Source organism: Salvelinus sp. IW2-2015, linkage group LG26 (genome assembly GCF_002910315.2).
Source record: "Salvelinus sp. IW2-2015 linkage group LG26, ASM291031v2, whole genome shotgun sequence".
Lineage (NCBI taxonomy): Eukaryota > Metazoa > Chordata > Actinopteri > Salmoniformes > Salmonidae > Salvelinus > Salvelinus sp. IW2-2015.
In genome coordinates this window covers 25237812-25263601 of record NC_036866.1, presented here as the reverse complement: position 1 = coordinate 25263601, position 25790 = coordinate 25237812, and the positions used below count along the sequence as shown (strand labels likewise).

General features: G+C 40.2%; 1 pseudogene; it reads right to left on the bottom strand.

Moving 5' to 3' along the window:
- Positions 1 to 651: 651 nt before the first annotated feature.
- LOC111953072 (mucosa-associated lymphoid tissue lymphoma translocation protein 1-like) lies at positions 652 to 25708 on the bottom strand (annotated as a pseudogene).
- Between the last annotated feature and the right edge of the window lie 82 nt (positions 25709 to 25790).

The following is a 25790-nucleotide window of genomic DNA, read 5'->3' as shown; positions in this document are numbered from 1 at the left end:
TTGACATTTTCCCGATTGACTGACCTTCATGTCTTAAAGTAATGATGGACTGTCATTTCTCTTTTCTTATTTGAGCTGTTCTTGCCATTATATGGACTTATTATTTTACCAAATAGGGCTATCTTCTGTATACCCCCCTACCTTGTCACAACACAACTGATTGGCTCAAACGCATTAAGAAGGAAAGAAATTCCACAAATTAACTTTTAACAAGGCACACCTGTTGAATATTTTAATTAAAACAGGACATTGGCTCCAAGCATACAACCAAATCAACACTGGAATGGTTTCAGAACAAGAATGTGAAAGTCCTTAAGTGGCCCAGACAAAGCCCAGACCTGAATCCCAATGAACATTTGTGGAAAGACTTGAAGTTTGCTGTTCTCCGGTGCTACACATCTAATTTAACAGAGCTTGAGAAAATCTGCAAGGGAGAATGGGAGAAATCGCTAAATCCTGATGTGCAAAGCTGTAACAGACATGTGCAAGTAATCACCACAAAAGGTCCTTCTACAAAGTATTGACTCGGTTTTAAATACTTATGCAAATTAGATTTCCATATTTCATTCAGAATAAATGTGAAAACATTTCTAAACATGTTTGCACTTTTTCATTATGGGATATTGTGTGTAGATGGGTAAGTGGAAAAACAATTTAATCCATTTTGAATTCAGAGTGTAACACAACAAAATATGGAATAAGTAAAGGGGTATGAATACTTGTACAGGCACTGTACATGGGACAATATTTTCAATTTCAATAGCTCCAAATTTCAATGACTTAAAAACTTCTAACCAACTATAAATTGTATATACAGATATTGAAACCATTTAATGAGACAACTAAAAGATGTGCAACATGAAAATATTGTCCCATTATATTGTGTAATTTATTTCATTCTGTGATTATTTAAATAATAAATATTGCATTTCTTTGAGTGTCATGCTGAGAACAGAACAATAGTGCTTATTGAGAGGAACATAATCCAGAATGTCATCTCCTCAAACTCACATGCACCCATGTATACAGTACATACACACCTTATAACCACAATTAAACAGATAGAATTTAACCAGAGAAAGGAAATGTATCATGCTGATTTTATTATGTGCATTGATTAAAGCCTAAACAGCAAATATCTGATGGACTACACTAGTCACTACTACTAGACTATCCTTTTTCCATAGACGTGGAGAGGGGAAATCAAGAGGTAAAGTCTTGAGGCTCAGTCTCATCATTCTCCCCTGGTTCATTGCTCCTTGCAGTGAGGACTTTGGCAGCACACTCTGCCCTCTTAGTGAAGGGACGGCCTGGCTGGCCCAATGTCTGACGTGGGCGCTGCTTGCTGTGTGAGATGCGGCTRTGTCCCATACTCTGGGGCAGGGGCACCATCTGGTCTCTGGCCAACCATTGCTTGCTGTCCCCTGTGCAGATCACAGGATGCCACCAGAGGCTTCCCTATGTCCAGCTGTTTGCTCTCTTGCAGCCGCAGCTTCCTGTCCATGTGGGTATAGTGTAGGTCCACCTTTATCACTAAGGATCCCTTTACAACAGGGAGAGAGAAAAACATAATACGGATTKAATTTATACATTTCTAGACATATAATTGCAAATATTAAATATATGGTCCCAGATATAGTAAACCTACCTGAAGCTTTTGAAGGCCACAAAGTCTGAGGCTACAGTCAGGGTTTTCAGCAACCAAGTTATTTAGCAACAGAGAGTCCATTTCACCTGACCTCCCAGGACTAGAGAAKATATCCTCCATTGCCTAAACACAGAAGTCAGGAATAAGATACATCAGGCAACTACAGCAAAAACTGTCATACCCACTTTATTTTTTTACAAAGTGCATAACAAGTGCCAGACTAGTGGATTAAGTAGGGAGAACATAATGGATTAAACCTCTAGGTGTCAGTATGCTCCAAGGAATTATTACTTCACAGAAGCAGAAACCTGATAAACTGTTGTGCCAAAATGTCCTGCTCTTGTTTCTCACTTCAGCCATTTCTAATAGCAAGGTTGTCATGAAAGTTGAGAGCACATAAGGCAGACTATGAAAACTATGAAAATAACTGTGYTGTTCATAAGATACAGTGCATTCGGAAATTATTCAGACCCCTTGACTTTTTCCACACTTTGTTATGTTACAGCCTAAAATTAATTACACTAAATTAATTAAATATTTTTTCCCCCTCATCAATCTACACACAATACCGCATAATGACAAAGCGAAAACAAGTTTTTAGACATTTTTGCAAATGTATTAAACATAAAAAACAGAAATACCTTATTTACATAAGTATGAAGACCCATTGCTATGAGACTCGAAATTGAGCTCAGGTGCAATGTTTCAACAACTTGATTGGAGTCACCYGTGGTAAATTCAATTGATTGGACATGATTTGGAAAGGCACACAACTGTCTTTATAAGGTCCCACAGTTGACAGTGCATGTCAGAGTAAAAACTAAGCCATGAGGTCGAAGTAATTGTCCATAAAACTCCGATACAGGATTGTGTCAAGGCACAGATCTGGGGAAGGGTACCAAAAAATTACAGCAGCATTGAAGGTCTCCAAGAACAGTTCATTCTTAAATGGAAGAAGTTTGGAACCACCGAGACTTCATAGAACTGGCCGTCCAGCCAAACTGAGCAATCGGGGGAGAAGGGCCTTGGTCAGGGAGGTGACCGAGAACCTGATGGTCACTCTGACAGAGCTCCAGAATTCCTCTGTGGAGAAGGGAGAACCTTACAGAAGTACAACCATCTCTGCAGCACTCCACCAAGCAGGCCTTTATGGTAGTGGCCAGACGGAAGCCACTTCTAGGTAAAAGGCACATGACAGCCTGCCTGGAGGCACCTATAGGACTCTCAGATCATGACAAACAAGATTCTCTGGTCTGATGAAACCAAGATTGAACTCTTTGGCCTGAATGCCAAGTGTCACATCTAGAGGAAACCTGGCACCATCCGTATGGTGAAGCATGGTGGTGGCAGCCTCGTGCTGTGGGGATGTTTTTCAGCGGCAGGGACTGGGAGACTAGTCAGGATCGAGGGAAAGTTGAACGAGCAAAGTACAGAGAGATCCTTGATGAAAACCTGCTCCAGAGCGCTCAGGACCTCAGACTGGGGCGAAGGTTCACCTTGCAACGGGACAACGATCCTAAGCACACAGCCAAGACAACGCAGGAGTGGCTTCGGGACAAGTCTCTGAATGTCCTTGAGTGGCCCAGCCAGAGCCAAGACTTGAACCCGATTGAACATCTCTGGAGAGACCTTAAAATAGCTGTGCAGCAACACTCCCCATCCAACCTGACAGAGCTTGAGAGGATCTGCAGAGAAGAATGGAAGAAACTCCTCAAATACAGGTATGCCAAGCTTGTAGCGTCATACCCAAGACGACTCCARGCTGTAATCGCTGCAAAAGGTGCTTCAACAAAGTACTGAGTAAAGGGTCTTATGTAAATGTTATATTTTATTCAATCTTTTTCATACATTTGCCCCAAAGAAAAATTAAAAACTGTTTTTGCTTTGTCATTATGTGGTATTGTGTGTAGATTGATGAGTGGAAAAAAACAATTGAATCCATTTTAGAAAAAGACTGTAATATAACAAAATCTGGAAAAGTCAAGGGGTCTGAATACTTTCTGAATGCACTGTATGCCTCAATGGAGGCTCCTCAGAGGAGGAAGGGGAGGGCCAGTGAATGTAATAAATGTAATAATACATCCTCAGTGAATGTAATAAAATAAAAATAGTGAAACATTAAAAAACATATCCTTTTTAGATAAAACTATACTTAATATAAATATGTCACCAAATAATTGATTTAACTTTTGGGACTGGGGGGCAGTATTGAGTAGCTTGGATAATAAGGTGCCCAGAGTAAACTGCCTGCTACTCAGGCCCAAAAGCTAGAATATGCATATAATTAATAGATTTGGATAGAAAACACTCTGACGTTTCTAAAATTGTTTGAATGATGTCTGTGAGTATAACAGAACTCATATGGCAGGCAAAACCCTGAGAAAAAAACAACCAGGAAGTGGGAAATCTGAGGTTTGTAGTTTTTCAAGTCATTGCCTATCGAATATACAGTGTCTATGGGGTCATATTGCACTTCCTAAGGCTTCCACTAGATGTCAACATTCTTTAGAACCTTGTTTGAGGCTTCTACTGTGAAGGAGGAGAGAATGAGAGCTGTTTCAACCAGGTGTCTGGCAGAGTGCCATGAGCTCAGTCTGCGCATGCCCGTGAGAGTTAGCTGCATTCCATTGCATTTCTAAAGACAAAGGAATTCTCTGGTTGAAACAATATTGAAATTTATGATGAAAACATCCTAAAGATTGATTCTATATAGCGTTTGACATGTTTCTACGAACTGTAATATGACTTTTCGTCTGAACTTTCGCCTGGACTTGCCGCGCTCCCGAGTTTGGATTTGTGTACTAAATGCGCGAACAAAAATGAGGTATTTGGACTAAATGATGGACTTTTCGAACAAAACAAACATTTATTGTGGAACTGGGATTCCTGGGAGTGCATTCTGATGAAGATCATCAAAGGTAAGTGAATATTTATAATGCTATTTCTGACTTTTGTGACACCTCTCCTTCTTTGGAAAATGGCTGATTGTTTTTCTGTGACTTTGCGCTTACCAAACATAATCACAAGGTGTGCTTTCGCCGTAAAGCATTTTTTAAATCTGACACAGCGGTTGCATTAAAGAGAAGTTTATCTATATTTACATGAATAACACTTGTATCTTTTATCAATGTTTATGATGAGTATTTCTGTWATTTGATGTGGCTCTCTGCACTTTCACCGGATGTTTGTTTGAGACAATGCATTTCTGACCATAACACACCAATTTCAAATTAGGTTTTTGGACATAAAGATTAACTTTATTGAACAAAACACACATTTATTGTGTAAGATGAAGTCCTGTGAGTGCCATTTATGGTTCTCTGTGACTAGGTGCTGACCTAACATAATCGTTTGGTGTGCTTAMACTGTAAAGCCCATTTGAAATCGGACACTGTGGCTGGATTTACAAGAAGTTTATCTTTAAAATAGTGTAAAATACGTTTGAGGAATTTGAATTATGGGATTTCTGTTTTAAATTTGGCGCCCTGCAATTTCACTGGCTGTTGTAGAGGTGGGACACTAGCAGTAATTGTTACGTCCTCCAACCTATCAGAGCTCTTGCTGCATGAACTGGCATGTTGTCCACCTAATCAAAGGATCCGACAATGAATCCATTTATGAAATCATAAGCTACTGCTAGCTAGCACTRCAGTGCATAAAATGTAGTGAGTAGGCTCAAAGAGAGAGAAACACAATAGTTGAACAGGTAGCCTAGTTGTTAGAGTGTTGGGCCAGTTACTGAAAGGTTGCTAGATCGAATCCCCGAGCTGACAAGGTAAAAATCGGTTGTTCTGCCCCTGAACAAGGCAGTTAACCCACTGTTCCTAGACCGTCATTGTAAATAAGAATTTGTTCTCAACTGAAAAAAAAGAATAAAACAATTCTTTAAAATTAAGGAGATGCGCGCGAGAAAGAGAGAGAGCTATACTTCATTGTATTTTTTTTAATTTTTACTTTCACTTAGCTAGCAAATGCAGCTAGCTAGTTTAGCCTACTCAAACACCCGGCTCAAACAGAGAGGGATGTTATGTTAGCTAGCTGGCTATGGCTATCCAACATTGGAACTCTTCCAAGTCAAGGTAAGCTTTTGGTTTTATTAATTTATTGCCACAGGGACCCGCCGGAGTAACTGCTAAACTGCTTGCTGACTGTAATGCATGATTGTAGTGGGTTTAGTAATGCGTTAGTAATGACTATAACGTTAACTAATATGGCGACAACGATGTAGGCTTTGTGTAGCGGTTAGCGGTTATGAAGGTTGGGCTTGGAAAGTTTTTTTTAGCCTAGTCACAGACAGCTGATTTTTGCTCTGAAGTCCATACATGAAGGGAAAAGGTGAGAAGAGGAGACAGTGTAGAGACGAGAAGGAATTATACAATGATTAAATTGATCATGCTTTGTATGTGGCTGCTATGAAAGTGAACTATGTGTGCGAGTGATCAGGGGTGTATTCATGCCGTCGATTCTGTTGAAAAACTTTTCTTAAACAGAACATAACGGGGATAAACATACCTGAATTTGTCCAATAGAAACTCTCGTTTGCAACTGTTAGACTAATGGATCAGCTAGATTAGATGCCGGCAAGAGTGTGCAAGGCGGTATTAAATGTTTGTCACCTTGATAACTCAAATTCTTCTCTCGACCTGTGCACCTACGTTGTAATTTTGCATTCATAGGCTAGGTTGTAGCAACCTCATGATGGGTATAGGGAAAATGTGTGTATAATGTGGTAGCTTAAACCTATCAATGTTACATTGAGCTGGGTGAATGGAATATGAAGGACAGTCATCCAATATGCTGTAATAGAAATAAGGCCATGCTCATAAAAAAAATGGTTCTCCCTCATCTTAAATGGCACCAACCACCACTGTCTCGAGTGTACAGAAGAAAGAGGAGATGATTACATGTGCACTCTTGACAGCCTTTGTAGCTTCATATACTAAATAYATATAAAACATTGTTTTATGAGCAATACATTTTCAAAATTATAAAGAGTAATGCCATGTCAGGATCAGATAAATATCTATACAACAGTTTTAGCATTGAGATGTGACCACAACAGGAAATAGTTCATACACCTTGTGCAGAACCCACTCTTAGAACCTTCTAAAGTTTAGCACCTAAACACTTTTTCCTAACCTTTGGTTTTCAGCTTTGTTGTCAGGGTTACATATATTTCTCAGGTCTCACAAGGAGTTAAAAAGTAATTTTAATCAAATATTTATGTGTAGTATCATGTGAAGTCATGCAACTAAATCAAACTGCTTATTAATAAGGGCTGTTTGTACACCATGTCCTGCCCTCTAGGTAGTGTGGCAGGTAGCGGTAAGTAAGAGTGAAGATGTCACTCACAGGTGTGCTCCTCAGAGTGATAGTGCAGTCCTGGGCTCTGGGTCCAGTGGTTTTCACTGTGCCAAAAGCAACCATGACGTTGGAGAACAAGGCAGAGAAGCTGACCTCCACCTCAACTCCACAGGTGAAAATAAGCAACTTCTGACGTGGTAGCTCTGTGTGGGAGGACATCACATAGAAAGACAGTTTTAAGATACAAATTCTACGCAACAAAGCATCTCTGGAATGCAGACTAGATACACGTGATAAGAAAGTTAGGCAGCCATGTTAAGAAATGCTGCTTTTAAAGGTCGTCATCTTGTCCTTGAAGAAGTTTATAGTAGCAGATACTATTTCTTCCCATTTAATCTGAGCCAGAAATATATATGGGGATTCTGAAGAACTTCAGTGACGACAAAATTCTATTTGAAGAAAGAATATAAGATAAGTACGTTTTTATGTGATGGGGAAGACAAAAGTATATTCCCTTATGTTATACATACTGGTACACTGTGAGTGAAATAAGCTGAAGGCTGACTTTAAATATACAAACAAGTTCGCYTTCTGCTATCACCACAAATAAACAGTAAAACCTTGAATGGTGGTGTGATGGTCATTACTCATGCTAAACCACACTGTTTGTACATGATAACAGCCACAACCATGTCACATACAACACTGAAAAAGAGTGCTTTTTCCTCTTTCTTGTTAAGACTAGCTTAGGGCAAGAAACTAACTTAACAGTTACACGATTTCAAAGAAAAAGATACACCATGGCTAAAACATCTGAAATAAAAACAGCACTTGACATACACACAGTCATTTATCAATAGTGTCTTTGGATTTCAATTGTGAAAAATGGGGTAAAGATCATGTCTGTATTGGGGATATTTTGGTGTGTTAAAGCTTACCGTTGGCCTGTCTCCAGCAGGCGTCTCTCATGTGTAGTTCTCCAGTGTGGCCGGTGGTCCTGATCGGATCTGTGAGGGAGCGAGGCTCCTTTAGCGTGTGTTTGATTTCCACCGCCTGCTTGCCTGTGACGAAAGGGTCTCTGCCCAGATCTGAGGAACAGGTTAAAGGTTAGCCTATGCAACCGAGGTAACAGCTGTTCTTAAGGAGGATTTAATGGTAGGACTGAAATGAAAATAATAATACTATTTGACTGATGTAAAGGCTCCTAAATTATAAACATGTGCATGATAAGAGTGAACTTATAGAAATGTTTAGGCAAAAGGCATGTATGTAAAAGGCATTGCTGGCCAGATCAGAAACTGATACACTGAAATCATATTCAGGTGTCTGGATACAGGCTTACTCTTAGTCTTGCAGAGGATTTGGCATCAGTACATATTTTAAGCAAGCTGTCTGTCACGCCCTGGCCATAGAGAGGCTTTTATTCTCTATTTTGGTTAGGCCAGGGTGTGACTAGGGTGGGCATTCTAGTTTCTTTATTTCTATGTGTTCTGTTTCTATGTTTTGGCCGGGTATGGTTCTCAATCAGGGACAGCTGTCTATCGTTGTCTCTGATTGGGAATCATACTTAGGCAGCCTGTTTTTCCACCTTAGTTGTGGGTAGTTGTCTGTGTTAGTGGCCTGTATAGCCCTAGTCAGCTTCACGTTCGTTTTTGTTGTTTCTTGTTTTTGTTGGCGACATTAAAAATAAAAAGAAATGTACGCTGACCACGCTGCACCTTGGTCCGGTCATTTCCACCCTGACGACGATCGTGACAGAACTACCCACCACAAACGGACCAAGCAGCGTAGTAAGGAGGACTAGACATGGAGAGACATCCTGAATGGGAAAGGATCCTGGACGTGGGAGGAGATCCTGGCGGGACAGGATCGCCTGCCGTGGGAGCAGGTGAAAGCAGCGAGGAAGCGGAGGCAGCGAGTAAAAGGGCCAGGATTACACAGGGTCACGGCTGGCACGAAAGACCGGGAGGCCACTCCCAAATTTTTTGGGGGGGATGCACACGAGGATTTGGCTGAGTCAGTTGGAGACCTGAGCCAACTCCTCGTGCTTACGAGGCAGCTCCAAGCACCAGGCTGTCCATACGTCTCCTCACTCCAGTGATGATCCATGGCACGAAGCCTCCAGTGATGATCCATGCACGAACCTCCAGTGATGATCCATGGCACGAAGCCTCCATGATGATTCATGGCACGAAGCCTCCAGTATGGTCCATGGCCCGAGCCTGCAATGAGGATCCATGGCACGAAGCCTCCAGTATTGATCTGCGGTCCGGAGCCTGCAGCGACGGTCTCCAGTCCGGAGCCTCCAACGACGGCCCAGTCCGGAGCCTCCAACGACGGCCCCCAGTCCGGAGCCTCCAGCGACGCCCCCAGTCCGGGGCCTGCAGCGAGGGTCCCCAGTCCGGGCCCGCAGCGAGGGTCCCCAGTCCGGCCTGCAGCGAGGGTCCCCAGTCCAGAGGCGCCACCAAAGTGGGGGGAGCCAGAGGTGGAGCGGGGTCTGCGTCCCGCACCGGAGCCGCCACCGAAATAGATGCCCACCCGGACCCTCCCCCTTAGAGTCAGTTTTGCTGCCGGAGTCTGCATCTTTGGGGGGGGGGGGGGGGTCACGCCCTGGCCATAGAGAGGCTTTTATTCTCTATTTTGGTTAGGCCAGTGTGTGACTAGGGTGGGCATTCTAGTTTCTTTATTTCTATGTTTTCTGTTTCTATGTTTTGCCGCGTATGGTTCTCAATCAGGACAGCTGTCTATCGTTGTCTCTGATTGGAATCATACTTAGGCAGCCTGTTTTTCCACCTTAGTTGTGGGTAGTTGTCTGTGTTAGTGGCCTGTATAGCCCTAGTCAGCTTCACGTTCGTTTTTGTTGTTTCTTGTTTTTGTTGGCGACAATCATAAATAAAAAGAAATGTACGCTCACCACGCTGCACCTTGGTCCTGTCATTTCCGTGACGTCATTCGTGACACTGTCTTCGCCATGTTTCTATTAGAGTTGAGTGGACAGCAGTTCAACATCAACTATTTTTCCATTTATAAATAAGTCTAAGACAAGAAGGACATAGATCATAATTCCTCAAATGAGTTTCTGGGAACGCTGTGTTTATTGTTCATAAAATGGTCTCATAATCTGATTGTGATGTGATCTGTCACTTCAGTGACATGGATACAATTGTAACACTTTCAGAAATGTATTTCAGCTGTAACCCTGAAATAAAACCTATTGTGAGTAGCGGTGCAACTCATCTGAGAAATCTTAACATACAGCAAATATCTCTAATCTAAGCYGTGAGGTTCTGTGCCAAGGTTCGACTGTTACAGCCACTGACAATTCATCAGTCAACCTATACAGTACTGTGCCACCACCCCCTTTGATGGGCTGTGTTAAGCTATGCAGGATCACTGTCACTGGATCTGAGTGACCACAGGAGAGCAGTGTAGGGAGGTACACACACACACACGCACACACACGGCAGAGCAGCTGTCTTTAACTCTACCCCTCTCAGGTTTCCTGCTGTGCTATGGCCAACAGTGTGAATTTCTAGAGAATGAGGTCACATGCTAATGCAGCTCTGTCGCACAAAGTCATGTTACCAGAGAGACCCATCAAACAAACAAACAAGCACCCAGTGGGGACAGCATGCTTACCCCTCCAAGCTCCGCCCACTGCTACCTGCTGCAGGGTAAACACCAGGGGGAGTAGCCAGTGACGGATAAACATTTAGATGTCAACATGTCTGTACTCCAACAAGTAGACAACAACACGTTGTCTGACCCCGTTTACAGACACTGCTGTACATCTCGTATAGAGGAGCAATGGAGCCAAAAGCCACACTTCTGCTCTTATTAGCAGGGAATTTAGTATTTCTTGCATAATATCTTGTCATTTTTGTCAAAAGTAATTTTCCTATTTATCAAAAGAAACCCTGGGGTTTTCAATGTGAGTCATGGATTGGTGTTAATAGTATGTCAAAACATCCATCCTGAAATGTCAGTCACACAGACTGCAGAATGTGGCCACTAGAGGGAAGTACTAAAAGCAAAGCCACCGGCATACATCAATATACAGTATATATATCTTTTTATATCAATCATATATTTTTTTATATAAATTATTCACATTTTTGATATCGATAACTGAATTATTGATATAAAAACTATATTTAAAGACCTTCATGGGGGTGGTATTACATTTGCATGCTCCAACATACAGTGCCTATTGAAAGTATACACACCCCTTGCACAGTCTTGACATTTGCTGCCTTAAAATTTTATTTGATATTTTTCCTACTGATGTATACAACCTACTCCACATTTTCTTTTTTTTCTTTTTTTACCCCTTTTTCTCCCCAATTTTGTGGTATCCAATTGGTAGTTACAGTCTTGTCCCATCGCTGCAACTCCCGTACGGAGTAATAAGATTCTACCAGCTTTACGCAACTCTTAGGGCAACATATATCTATTGTTTTTGTCAAAATTGCTCAAGGAATTGCTTGGGAATCATTGATGGACAGCAATACTCAATGTTTATGTTATCACTGATTTTTGCGCAGATTTAGGTGAAGATTGATACTACTAGACCATTCAGGAACACTCAACACTTCATGGAAAGCCATTGTGGTGTGTCTTTGGCATTAGAATTTATTTAATTGTTCCACTGAAAAATAAAACTGTCGCCGGGTTAGGTTTTCAGAAGACTATGGCGGGTTTTCCTCTAACTTTTTACCTGTTCCTTTGATATTTATTTTGATCCTAACATACTCCCCAGTCCCTGCCAGTAACAAGCATACCCATAACATGCTGCTGTCACCACAATACTCATCTTCTTCAAAATGATTCACACATGTAATGGCTATCAATGGTGCTTCCACCAAGTATTAACTATGGGGTGTGAAGACATACAGTTTGTAATCAAGACATTTTCTTTTTGTCTTTTTTATTTTCTATCATTTTCTTTTCCTTTAGAAATGGAAAATAATTGAATAAATGTTTAGATACAATTTAAATACAGGTTTAAGTCTTAATTGTGCTAAATATATGCTAATATTCATATATTTTTTATATCAATAATTGTATTTTTGATATCAGTAATGTCATTTTCAATAACAATAATTCAGATTTTCAATATCAAAACTTCCATTTTTTTATATCAATAACTCCCCATAGGATTCAGGGGTGATTTTTTTTATATCAATAATTGAATTTTCTTATATAATGAATTTAAAAAATGGAAAAATAAAAAAATGGAATTATCGATATCAATAATTCCAATTATCACTATAATAATTCAGTAATTTGAGTGTTTTATATTTAAAATTATGAGCAATATCAACAAATAAAATATATATCAATAATTAAATGTTTTATATAAATAATTTGAATGATTGATTTTTTTTTTATTATCAAAATGGGTTTCTCCAATGAATCAAATGGGTAATTATTGATATAAAAAATGTAATTATAAATATAATTTTTATTATTGATATCAGCAATTCATTTTTGTATATAAACATTTGAATAATTGATAWAGAAAATTCCATTATTGATATAAAACAATACAAATATTGATATTAAAAAAAATGCAATGAATATATGTTAAAATGGCTTCCACAAGAGCAAGGCCTATCGTACAAGAACACTGACCCTCAGACACCAGCTCTAGGATGTGGGTGACTTTCTCTGGCTGCAGGATGTGCTTGTTCAGATATTTAGTGAAGATTCCGGTGCTCTTCCCTCCGTCCTGTACCTCATAAGCCTCTGCATTTTCACATCTGTTAATTAAGGCAGGTCATTTAGATTTCAGGCCATGAATGAACACTCATAAATCAATTGTTGTTACATAGAGTAAAAATACATACGTGGCATATCCATACACTGTGTTTCCCATTGGTACCAAGGGCCTGATTTCAGAAGCTATGCAATCTTGGTTGTACCTGAAAATAAAAATATGCAACTTAACACCTGTTTTAGCAGTGGTGGAAAAAGTAATAAATTGTCATACTTGAGTAAAAATATAGATATCTTAATAGAAAGTTACTCAAGTAAAAGTAAAAGTAACCCAGTAAAATACTACTTGAGCAAAAGTCAAAGAATTTGGTTATATATATACAGTGGGGCAAAAAAGTATTTAGTCAGCCACCAATTGTGCAAGTTCTCCCACTTAAAAAGATGAGAGAGGCCTGTAATTTTCATCATATGTACACTTCAACTATGACAGACAAAATGAGAAGAAAAAAATCCAGAAAATCACATTGTAGGATTTTTAATGAATTTATTTGCAAATTATGGTGGAAAATAAGTTWAAAAAAACACTTCAGTGTTGCTTTAGCATTATGCTTAGGGTCATTGTCCTGCTGGAAGGTGAACCTCYGTCCCAGTCTCAAATCTCTGGAAGACTGAAACAGGTTTCCCTCAAGAATTTCCCTTTATTTAGCGCCATCCATCATTCTTTCAATTATGACCAGTTTCCCAGTCCCTGCCGATGAAAAACATCCCCACAGCCTGATGCTGCCACCACCATGCTTCACTGTGGGGATGGTGTTCTCAGGGTGATGAGATGTTGGGTGTGCGCCAGACATAGAGTTTTCCTTGATGGCCAAAAAGCTCAATTTTTGTCTCATCTGACCAGAGTACCTTCTTCCATATGTTTGGGGAGTCTCCCACATGCCTTTTGGCGAACACCAAACATGTTTGCTTATTTTTTTCTGGCCACTCTTCCGTAAAGCCCAGCTCTGTGGAGTGTACGGCTCTAAGTGGTCCTATGGACAGATACTCCAATCCCCGCTGTGGAGCTTTGCAGCTCCTTCAGGGTTATCTTTGGTCTCTTTGTTGTCTCTCCGATTAATGCCCTCCTTGCCTGGTCCGTGAGTTTTGGTGGGCGGCCCTCTCTTGACAGGTTTGTTGTGGTGCCATATTCTTTCCATTTTTTAATAATGGATTTAATGGTTCTCCATGGGATGTTCAAAGTTTCTGATATTTTTTCTAACCCAACCCTGATCTGTACTTCTCCTCAACTTTGTCCCTGACCTGTTTGGAGAGCTCCTTGGTCTTCATAGTGCTGCTTGCTTGGTGGTACCCCTTGCTTAGTGGTGTTGCAGACTCTGGAGCCTTTCAGAACAAGTGTATATATACTGAGATCATGTGACAGATCCTTTGACAGTTTGGTTGCACACATGTAGACTTTATTTAACTAATGATGTGACTTCTGAAGGTAATTGTTTGCACCAGATCTTATTTAGGGGTTTCATAGCGAAGGGGGTGAATACATATGCACGCACCACTTTTCCGTTTTTTTCTTTTCATGTCACTTCACCAATTTGGACTATTTTGTGTATGTCCATTACATGAAATCCAAATAAAAATCCATTTAAATTACAGGTTGTAATGCAACAAAATAGGAAAAACACCAAGGGGGTGAATACTTTTGCAGGGCACTGTAGAGCAACAAACAATGACATGAGGTGTCCATCAGGAGGCCTACCATGTTCTGCAGGTGTCTAGTAAGACCACATTCAATACAGTCCGTCTCTCCTGCATCTTGCGCATGACCCTCTGTACACAGACACAGTTCTCTGGACGGTATGGTTGTGGTGCGTCTACGGCCACCAGATAGTTTCTCCCTAAACGTTCGTACCCATGACCAGCATAGTAGAACAGGGCTGTGGGGGATAGCATTATGTTAGTTGTATATTTTGTGTGTATATCAGTTATACACCAAAATAATTATTTAGTTATTTAGCATTGATCGCTTAATCAGATTAAAATCAAATCCGTGGCAAACGCATGTTACATGGCGTGAACAGGAAAAGCAGGGTAATTTCAGGTAGCATGTTTTGAATCTGTAAACTGTGCAGGTCCTTAAAGCTCCTAGAAAATCTAGATCGCTACTTTTCAGATTGGTTTTCATATTAAGCTGACCTCGTTTTCTATAACAGCCATACAACACACARGCATGGATTATTAGATGAGACAGAAAATGTCAAACTCTTTCAAATGTTTACATGCCACATAAAATGTAATGTTCTTATTTGACTCAAATATAAAAAGGAAGATAAGCTGACAGTTGCTAGGTTGCTAAAGGCCCTTTACAGGTGCTAAATAAATCTGCCAAGTAGAAGTGCTACAGGCCTCAGAAACAGCCAGTGGTGGGAAAAGTACCCGATTTTCATACTTGAGTAAAAGTAAAGATACCTTAATAGAAAATTACTCAGGTAAAAGTGAAAGTCACCCAGTAAAATACTACTTGAGTAAAAGTATAAAAGTATTTGGTTTCAAATATACTTAATTATCAAAAGTAAATAGAATTGCTAAAATATATAGTATAAATCATTTTTATTACTTATATTATGCAACCAAGACAGCATACATTTTTTATATATTTTTTAAACATTTACTGATAGCCAGGGGACATGCTCCAACACTCAGACATCATTTAAAAACGAGGCATGTGTTTAGTGAGTCAGACAGATCAGAGGCAGTAGGGATGATCAAAGATGTACTATTGAGAAGTGTGTTATTTGGACAAATTTCCTGTCCTGCTAAGCATTCAAAATGTAATGAGTACTTTTGGGTGTCAGGGAAAATGTAAAAAGTTGTAAAAAATATAAATAGTCAAGTAAAATACAGATACCCCAAAAAACGACTTAAGTAGTACTTTCAAGTACTTCACACCACTGGAAACAGCTATACATAGCAAGGCATCTCGCTCCAAACACTACAGGCCCAAGCTTCTCCTTTCCACCTCTTATTTGCATGCTAAACCACACTCTCACACCAAGCTACTAATAAGATCTCTAAACAGCAGCATAGGATTATGCTAGATCAACCAAAACGGGCAGAAATACGTTTAAAGGGAGCTTAACAAGACTACGATGTCTGGTTTCAGCTTAACAGAGAAATRTTTTTGTATGCATTTGCACCTTTTCAGTGAATAGTGTCATCATTAGCTTTCTAGAGTCACTGAAAAACCCTCAATTCAAAATACATTCTCCCTTGTAATGTAACCACCTGAATACTGTACAGTATTGAACTCACCATACACGCCCCTGTCAAGCAGGAGAAGGAACTTGTCAATGGCCGCCAGCATCTCCTCCCTGGTGAGATCCAGTAGAGACACCACTCTGAAGCCCAGCTGCTGCAGCAGGTTGGCCAGCTCATGGACATCCATAGTGGGAGCCATCAGGTCCGGATGGTGGGAGTAGTTGAGGTTACCAATAAGCAGGGCCACTTTGTCAGTAGCTGGATGAAAAGACCATGGTGGAATTTGTAATCAGGGTCACCTTACTGTACTTTGAGAACAGCTAATTAATTATACTATAGAAACATGAAACCACACATATCAGGAAATACTGGTACAACAGTTCCCCACTTCAATGACATAATGCTCAAACCGCATTCTAAAAATACCTCAAACGGATACTGTATTCCACTGACCCTTACCTGTGAGTTGATTAGATGGCACTAAAAGAAATGGAAAAATAATAAAAGACAAAGGTGCATAACCTAACACTTCACACTTCAATCTGTTAACACAACAAACAAGATCAAAAGCAATATGAGAGTGTAAAAGGACTCCCAGTGTTCATTCAAACTGGTTGGGYCAAATTCATTACGATTTTGAAATATGAATGTTGTTGATGTGCCAACATGTAGAAAACACATACAAAGGGGAACCTACATCCAAAGGCTAGTTCCTTGACCACTTTTTAGAGCCTGAAAACTTCTAGTACAGTCTTTAACAAAGGGAAAGTACCTTAAATCGTCAGTGGAATGGAAAGACCCACTTGTGGGAGAGATGTGCAGAAATCTGAACTTACTAGCTCAGTGAAAAGTGGGGAATTACTTTCCAGTGAATTATGTGGTAGACTTTGTCAGGGAATATATAAAACGCTAATAGTAAAGCTCATGACACTGAAAACGTAAAATAACTGCTGCTAGTGCTATGTCATGTGCTACTGTGAGAGTTTCATATTCACTATTGCACAGCTGTATATAATTACAGAGCAGCATTCACAAAAGACTTGGCTATATGACATCATCATTCACAGTATGTTSAATTCATGTAAACATTATTTCCTTTTTGTTGCCCAGATGCCCTTCAAGTAGCATCCCACTTCCATTTACCTATTTCAACATCAGCTGCCTCTGTCCATCTCTCCTCTAGAACATTGGATACATAGCAGAGATATGTTCCTCTATGGTCTGACTCTGCATTCTCTATCTACAAGGGACACAATCAAATGCATTCACATCACTGTTTGGCTCTACTCATACACATAAGACTTCTCTCCTAGAATTTAAACCTCATGTTAAATATGAACTAAGTTATTCTAAATTACAATGTTTACATAGGACCAGTGGTGTAGTGGAGGGTAAACACAGTTAACCCACTTTTTTTTGTACGGCACTTGTCACTCACTTTCTGTGGGAAATTGCATTGAAAATATAGGGAGAGTTACTTTTTTCGCCTTTTTTCACACCTATTTTTTTACCACTATATCACTAAATAGGAGTGGTGAAGCATGGTATCGCAGCCAGCAAATGATAAGACAGAGTCAACACGATGACCTCAGTGCAGGAGTAAATAAACACTGGTGTTACCTGCAGTGTGTCCGTGGTCTTGCCCAACAGAGGATGTCCATTTCTGTACCACTGGTAGTGAGGGGTGGGAATGCCAAAGGCAGTGCAGCTGAGGGTGAGTCTCTCCCCTTGTCTGACAGTCTGGGGTGCAGGGTGTACAGCGATATGGGGCTCCCCTCGCCATGCTACTGGGAGACCTGAAGAAAAAAAATAAGAAAAAATGCAATAGCAATACATTATAGGCAGAATAGTGCTCTAAATTTATCAAATAAGATTTAATAATCTGTATTACAAACATGTTATTATCTTAGAACTGGTAACTAATATAGGAGATTCCTATACCTGGTYTAGCAATGTCCAGGACCTTTACTTTGACCCATTCACTGAACACACAGTTGCAGAACTGGTCATTCACGCGACAAATGTAGAGCTGAGACCTCTGGGCTGTGACAATCAGATCTGCTCTGGTCCCACCAAATACCTAAAAAACATTAACCATTTCATTGGATATATACTGTGTTACTCTATGAATTGACAACATAATACTGTGTCAGACAAGAATAACAAAAATCCTCAACAACCACATACCTCCTCTTTACTAGACTTGAACCACTGGTAGTTCAGGATACCGGTTCCCTCTGCTCTCACACTCAGAGTCACCTTATAGTTCAGTGGTACATACACAGAAACAGGATGCTGCACAATGACGATGTCTGAAAATGTAAATKTATAAAGTGATAAGTGATTAAAGGGCCAATCCGCAGTTGAAACTATAACAAAGCCTCTGTGTTGGTAAAAACCTGAGGGATGGGCCATAGACAGATATGGATGCAAGGGCTTACCATCCATGATATCAGCATTAGTGTTTTTAGGCTATGCAGTGTTTGTTAACATTTACAATGTTTACAAACATTGGAGTAAAACAACCTTATATTTTGGGTTCTGATGAGGTGTGACATTTGAACTAAGCTCATGAAGTTATATTCTTCAAGAATCACTATGTATACATCATTAATTTATAAGTCTAAAAATAGATAGCCCCTTTCACAGTTACTGTAGGTTAAGTTATATAACATAATACTATGTTTTGTTATTCAAAATAATGTTATGTCAGTGTACTGATCAAATGGAACATAGTTAACTTGCACAATAAATAGGGCAAATACACACCTCTGATCATGTTTTTCATCACTTCACCGTGAAATAAGAACTTCTGAACCTCAAGTATGATCTGTTCAGGTCACTACTGCACTGTGCTACCTAATAAGCAAAAGACAGAATATGAGCATCAGTTGTGCCAGAGGTGAGTGAACAGGGTATCAACTAAAACAAGTCAAGATCCAGCCAAAAATCACAGGAACATGTCATGGAGATGACGTCTGATAAGGGCCACATGGAACAAATGTGCATACAATGTGCGCACAAGTGTCACTAATAGATTTTCTCCCCACTTCCCATTTCACAACCGCGCATGTGACAAACACGATAACACAAGGAACAATGAATCTATTTCAAGAAGACTGGTAGGTAGGGTAGCATATTTGCAAAACAATCTGTGCTTTAATAAAAGGTCAGCCAAACTGGACAGCTTCCTGAAAATGGCTTACTACAGAGTAGTAACAATTATAGGCTACTATCAACATTTGCAAGTTTATCAATGGCTGTAAAATTAGGGCCAAATAATGTCCTTTATAGTCTACAGCTCAAATTGTGACTCTAAATGATATGGTCTCTAACTGGACCAATAAGATTAATAACCTGTAAGTGTCTAGAGCAGGGTTGACCTGTGCGCAGTTTTACAGACATTTAGTTAATTTGAAAAAGATGTCATGGATGAAAATTTACCAGGTTTTTGGGCTACTTCTAAATTCAACCCATGCCATCATGGCATTTCTCAACAACAAAAAAGAACATCTATTTCCCTGTGACCTGCTGCTGCTGACTATCAGGCAGTGAGGAAGGCTGTTGCTGAGTGTGTGAGTGGTGGGGAGGGGAGGGGAGGGCCGGAGGGGTGTGTGTGGGTGTTGAGAGAGCACTGCAGCATGTCCTGACAACTTTTKACCAGTTGTAGACAGGCCAATTTCATTATGGAGACACGTATTTCCAACCCTTTTTCCATAAAACATACAGTATTAATATGCAAGAACTGATGCACATCGAGAAATAACTGCGACAAAGCACTGGGAAACGACTTTAGGCGCACTAGTGCGCATTACATAAATTCTCTCGAAGGTGGTTTTAACTGCATGCAAGGAAAGGGTTTTACTGCATGCTCAGTTCTTGGGTCTCGAGCGCTGCGCAGTTGGAAATTTTAAATGGAAATTATGGAACTCCCTTGCGTGCTTCTGTTTTGGGGAAAAGTCCACAATGAAACTCACAATAAACGTGGAGAATGATACATTTGCATCTGTTGGTCATCAAGTAGCCTATTAATGTCTATGCCATTGTAGGTTACTTGTCTAACACTTGATACAATAAATATGTTGAAATGACGATATCACTGGAGACATTGCTAGTTTTTATTGTTATATTTCACTGTAGAGCCCTCAGTACCGCTCAAAATGCCTTAGATAGCTCTTTCATCCCACCCCACACACATGCAGAGACCTCAGCTAGTTTAACTGATGCCACCAGAGACAAAACCTCTCTCATCGCCACTAAACGCATAGGTTTACCTCCACTGTACTCACATCCTACCATACCCTTGTCTGTACATTATGCTTTGAATCTATTCTACCACGCCCAGAAATCTGCTCCTTTAATTCTCTGTCCCCAACACACTAGACGACCAGTTCTTATAGCCTTTAGCCATACCCTTATCCTACTCCTCCTCTGTTCCTCTGGTGATGAAGAGGTTAACCCAGGCCCTGTAGCCCCCAGTTCCATTGCTATTCCCCMGGCGCTMTCATTTGTGGACTTCTGTAACTGTAAAAGCCTTGGTTTCATGCATGTTAACATCAAAAGCCTCCTCCCTAAGTTTGTTTTATTCACTGCGTTAGCACACTCCGCCAACCCTGATGTCCTAGCTGTGTCTGAATCCTGGCTTAGGAAGGCCACCAAAAGTTCTGAAATTCCCATCCCCAACTACAACATTTTCCGAAAAGATAGAACTGCCAAAGGGGATGGAGTTGCAATCTACTGCAGAGTTCTGTCATGCTATCCAGGTCTGTGCCCAAACAGTTCGAGCTTCTACTTTTAAAAATCCACCTTTCCATAAATAAGTCTCTCACTGTTGCCACTTGTTATAGACCCCCCTCAGCCCCCAGCTGTGGCCTGGACACCATATGTGAATTAATTGCCCTCCATTTATCTTCAGAGTTTGTACTGTTAGGTGACCTAAACTGGGATATGCTTAACACCCCGGCCGTCCTACAATCTAAGCTAGATGCCCTCAATCTCACAAAAATTATCATGGAACCTACCAGGTACAACCCTAAATCCGTAAACACGGGCACCCTCATAGATATCATCCTGACCAACCTGTCCTCTAAATACACCTCTGCTGTCTTCAACCAGGATCTCAGCGATCACTGACTCATTGCCTGCGTCCGTAATGGGTCCGCAGTCAAACAACCACCCCTCTTCACTGTCAAACTCTCCCTAAAACACTTCAGCGAGCAGGCCTTTCTAATTGACCTGGCCGGGTATCCTGGAAGGATATTGACCTCATTCCATCAGTAGAGGATGCTTGGTTATTCTTTATAAGTGCTTTCCTCACCATCTTAAATAAGCATGCCCGATTCAAAAAATGTAGAACTAAGAACAGATATAGCCCTTGKTTCACTCTGGACCTGACTGCTCTTGACCAGCACAAAAACATCCTGTTGCGTACTGCATTAGCATCGAATAGCCCCCGCGATATGCAACTTTTCAGGAAAGTTAGGAACCAATATACACAGACAGTTAGGAAAGCAAAGGCTAGCTTTTTCAAACAGAAATTTGCATCCTGTAGCACAAACTCTGGGACACTGTAAAGTCCATGGAGAATAAGAGCACCTCCTCCCAGCTGCCCACTGCACTGAGGCTAGGAAACACTGTCACCACCGATAAATCCAAGATAATTGAGAATTTCAATAAGCATTTTTCTACGGCTGGCCATGCTTTCCACCTGGCTACCCCTACACCAGTCAACAGATCTGCACCCCACAAAACAACTTGCCCAAGCCTCCCCCATTTCTCCTTCACCCAAATCCAGATAGCTGATGTTCTGAAAGAGCTGCAAAATCTGGACCCCTTCAAATCAGCTGGGCTAGATAATCTGGACCCTCTCTTTCTAAAAGTATCCGCTATGGCCTATTTATTGCCTTAACAGCCTAATCTTACTTCATTTGCACACACTGTACAGTTGAAGTCGGAAGTTTACATACACTTAGGTTGTAGTCATTAAAACTCRTTTTTCAACCACTCCACAAATGTCTTGTTAACAAACTATAGTTTTGGCAAGTCAGTTAGGACATCTCCTTTGTGCATGACACAAGTCATTTTTTCAACAATTGTTTACAGACAGATTATTTCACTTATAATTCACTGTATCACAATTCCAGTGGGTCAGAAGTTTACATACACTACAGTTGACTGTGCCTTTAAACAGCTTGGAAAATTCCAGAGAAATGATTTCTGAATTTGTGTACCCGTGGATGTATTTCAAGCCTAACTTTGACTCTTTGCCTCTTTGCTTGACATCATGGGAAAATCAAAAGAAATCAGCCAAGACCTCAGAAATCAATTGCAAACCTCCACAAGTCTGGTTCATCCTTGGGAGCATTTCCAAATGTCTGAAGGAACCACATTCATCTGTACAAACAATAGTATGCAAGTATAAACACCATGGGACCACACAGCGTCATACCGTCAGGAAGGAGACGCGCTCTGTCTCCTAAGAATAACGTACTTTGGTGCGAAAAGTGCAAATCAATCCCAGAACAACTGCCAAGGACCTTGTAAAGATGCTGGAGGAACAGGTACAAAAGTATCTATATCCACAGTAAAACGAGTCTTATTGACATAACCTGAAAGCAAGGAAATAGTCACTGCTCCAAAACCGCAAAAAAAAGCAAGACTATGGTTTGCAACAGCACATGGGGACAAAGATCGTACTTTTTTGAGAAATGTCCTCTTGGTCTGATGAAAAAAAAAAATAGAATGTTTGCCATAATGACCATTGTTATGTTTGGAGGAAAAGGGGGATGCTTGCAAGCCGAGACACCATCCTAACCGTAACAACGGGGTGGCAGTCATGTTGTGGGGTGCTTTGCTGCAGGAGGACTGGTGCACTTCACAAAATAGATGGCATCATGAGGCAGGAAAATTATGTGGATATATTGAAGCAACATCTCAAGACATCAGTCAGGAAGTTAAAGATTGGTCGCAAAAATGGGTCTTCCAAATGGACAATGACCCCAAGCATACTTCCAAAGTTGTGGCAAAATGGCTTAAGGACAGCAAAGTCAAGGTATTGGAGTGGCCATCACAAAGCCCTGACCTCAATCCTATAGAAAATTTGTGGGCATAACTGAAAAAGCATGTGCGAGTAAGGAGGCCTACAAACCTGACTCAGTTACACCAGCTCTGTCAGGAGGAATGGGCCAAAAATCACCCAACTTATTCTGGGAAGCTTGTGGAATGCTACACGAAACGTTTGACCCAAGTCAAACAATTTAAAGGCAATGCTACCAAATACTAATTGAGTGTATGTAAACTTCTGACCCACTGGGAATGTGATGAAAGAAATAAAAGCTGAAATAAATCATTCTCTCAACTATTATTCTGACATTTCACATTCTTAAAATAATGTGGTGATCCTAACTGACCTAAGACAGGAAATTTTTACTAGGATTACACGTCAGGAATTGTGGAAAAACTGAGTTTAAATGTATTTGGCAGAGGCGTATGTAAACTTCTGACTTCAACTGTATATAGACTTTTCTATTGTGTTATTGACTGTACGTTTGTTTATTCCATGTGTAACTCTGCTTTGCTTTATCTTAGCCAGGTCGCAGTTGTAAATGAGAACGTGTTCTCAACTGGCCTACCTGGTTAAATAAAGGTGAAACATTTTTATTATAATAATTGCTAATCAATTTGTGCGACTTGTGTTGCCTACCTGGAGCTGGAAAATTGATTTAATAAGTAGCCTATAACTTCAGTTTATTGTTGTTGTAGCCTTGTGTTATTATGCAATTATTAATGTCTATGTTTAGGTMATTCAATTGGAAGTTATCAATTGTGACCATGGTCATAGCTCTATAAAAAAAAAAAACTTTTTGCCATGAAGCTGTTGTTAGAATGCATTAGATTGACGGTAATATTAAATCAGATTAGGCTACAGGTAAAAAGAAAAAAAAATGCTGGGTGTTGCTGACAAGCATATTCAGTTTATATCCATATTATTGATATTTGATTCTGTGATTGAAATACCCCCATCCCAGTGGAGGCTGCTGAGGGGAGGACAGCTCATAATAATGGCTGGAATGGAGTCTAGGGAATGGTATCAAACACATCAAAGACGTGGTTTCCATGTGGTTGATACCACTCCATTGACTCCATTCCAGACATTATTATGAGCCGTCCTCCCCTCAGTAGCCTATTACAGAAGGCTATTCTTCAACACAAGCACTTCTTACCTCGAAATTGCCTCACTATTCATGTTGAAAGGCTGGTCATGGCTTACATCAACACCATCATCCCGAAAACCCTAGACCCATTCCAATTCGCATACCGCCCCAACCGATCCACACATGACGCAATCTCAAATGCACTCCAGACAGCCCTTTCCCACCTGGAGAAAAGGAACACCTATGTGAGAATGCTGTTCATTGACTACAGCTCAGCATTCAACAACATAGTGGCCACAAAGCTCATCACTAATCTAAGGACCCTGGAACTAAACACCACCCGCTGCAAATGGAACCTGGACTTCCAGAAATGCTCCCGAGTGGTGCAGCGGTCTAAGGCACTGAGGTACCTTATTGCTATTATAAACTGATTACAAATGTAATTAGAGCAGTAAAAAGTAATGTTCTGTCATACCCGTGGTATATGGTGTGATATATCACGGCTGTCAGCCAATTAGCATTCAGGGCTCAAACCACATAGTTGATAATTACAATTCTAAACTGGGTGGTTTGAGCCCTGAATGCTGATTGGCTGAAATCTGTGATATATCAGACCATATACCACGGGTATGACAAAACATTACTTTTTACTGTTCTAATTACATTTGTAACCAGTTTATAATCGCAATAAGGTATCTCATGGTTTGTGGTAAATGGCCAATATATCACTCCACGTTGCAACGTGCTTAAGAACAGCCCTTAGCATTGTATATTGGCCAAATACCACACCCCCTCGGGCCTTATTGCTTATTCATAGCAGTCAAACCAGTTAAATGGACATCCATTGATGGATGGTAAATGATCTGGCGAGTTTAATAAAGGCAAATTATCCTTTCTCTTGCTACATATTCAAATTCCTTTAGTCACGTTAGCTTGCAATAATTATTATTTTGATGGAAATCTGAATTTTGCTTCTTGTCATTACATGTTAAATCGATATTTCTTCTAAATGAGCTCAATAGCGTTATTGAAAAGGGGTTTATTGGATAAATATGGCAACTCCTCTAATGCTGCGCAAAAACATTTTTTGCCTCCGTTTTGAGGCCTTGTGTGTTGATTTTGAGTGGTCTTCGKTGAAAATTTAAGCCAAACCTGGCAACCCTGGTCAAGAGAATCACAACACATTCCTGTTTGCACACTCAGCCCATATGTTTTGTGTTATGGTGTATCAGCTCTTGGAAGTCAAGAAAATACATATATGTTATAAAATTATGAGTGCATTGATAATTACTCAATTATTGTCATAGATAATTTTTAAAAACAACTAGGCCTATGTTAATTGTTGTAATTGTGAGAGGTATGCTTAAATTAAACTAAAGTCAAACAGGCAAATAGTATGGTATTGGAAAATGTATCAACACATTTCTATTGTTAGAGAGGGTTATTGTGTAGGCTACCGGTTATCAATGTATTGTACATACCTGAAATGCGACCAAACACCATGCACATGCCACACTGTCTGTAACAGCATTCACCCGATGGCATTAAACAAACTAGAGTAGAGAATGTAAGATGGCCTTTACAAACTATAGTAGAGAATGTAACTCTTGTAAATCCTCAAAACTTTATATCAACAAAAAACAGAACATCCTTTTCCCGGAACAATGATACCCACCTATTACCGTACTGTATGTAGTATATGAGGCCAAATATTT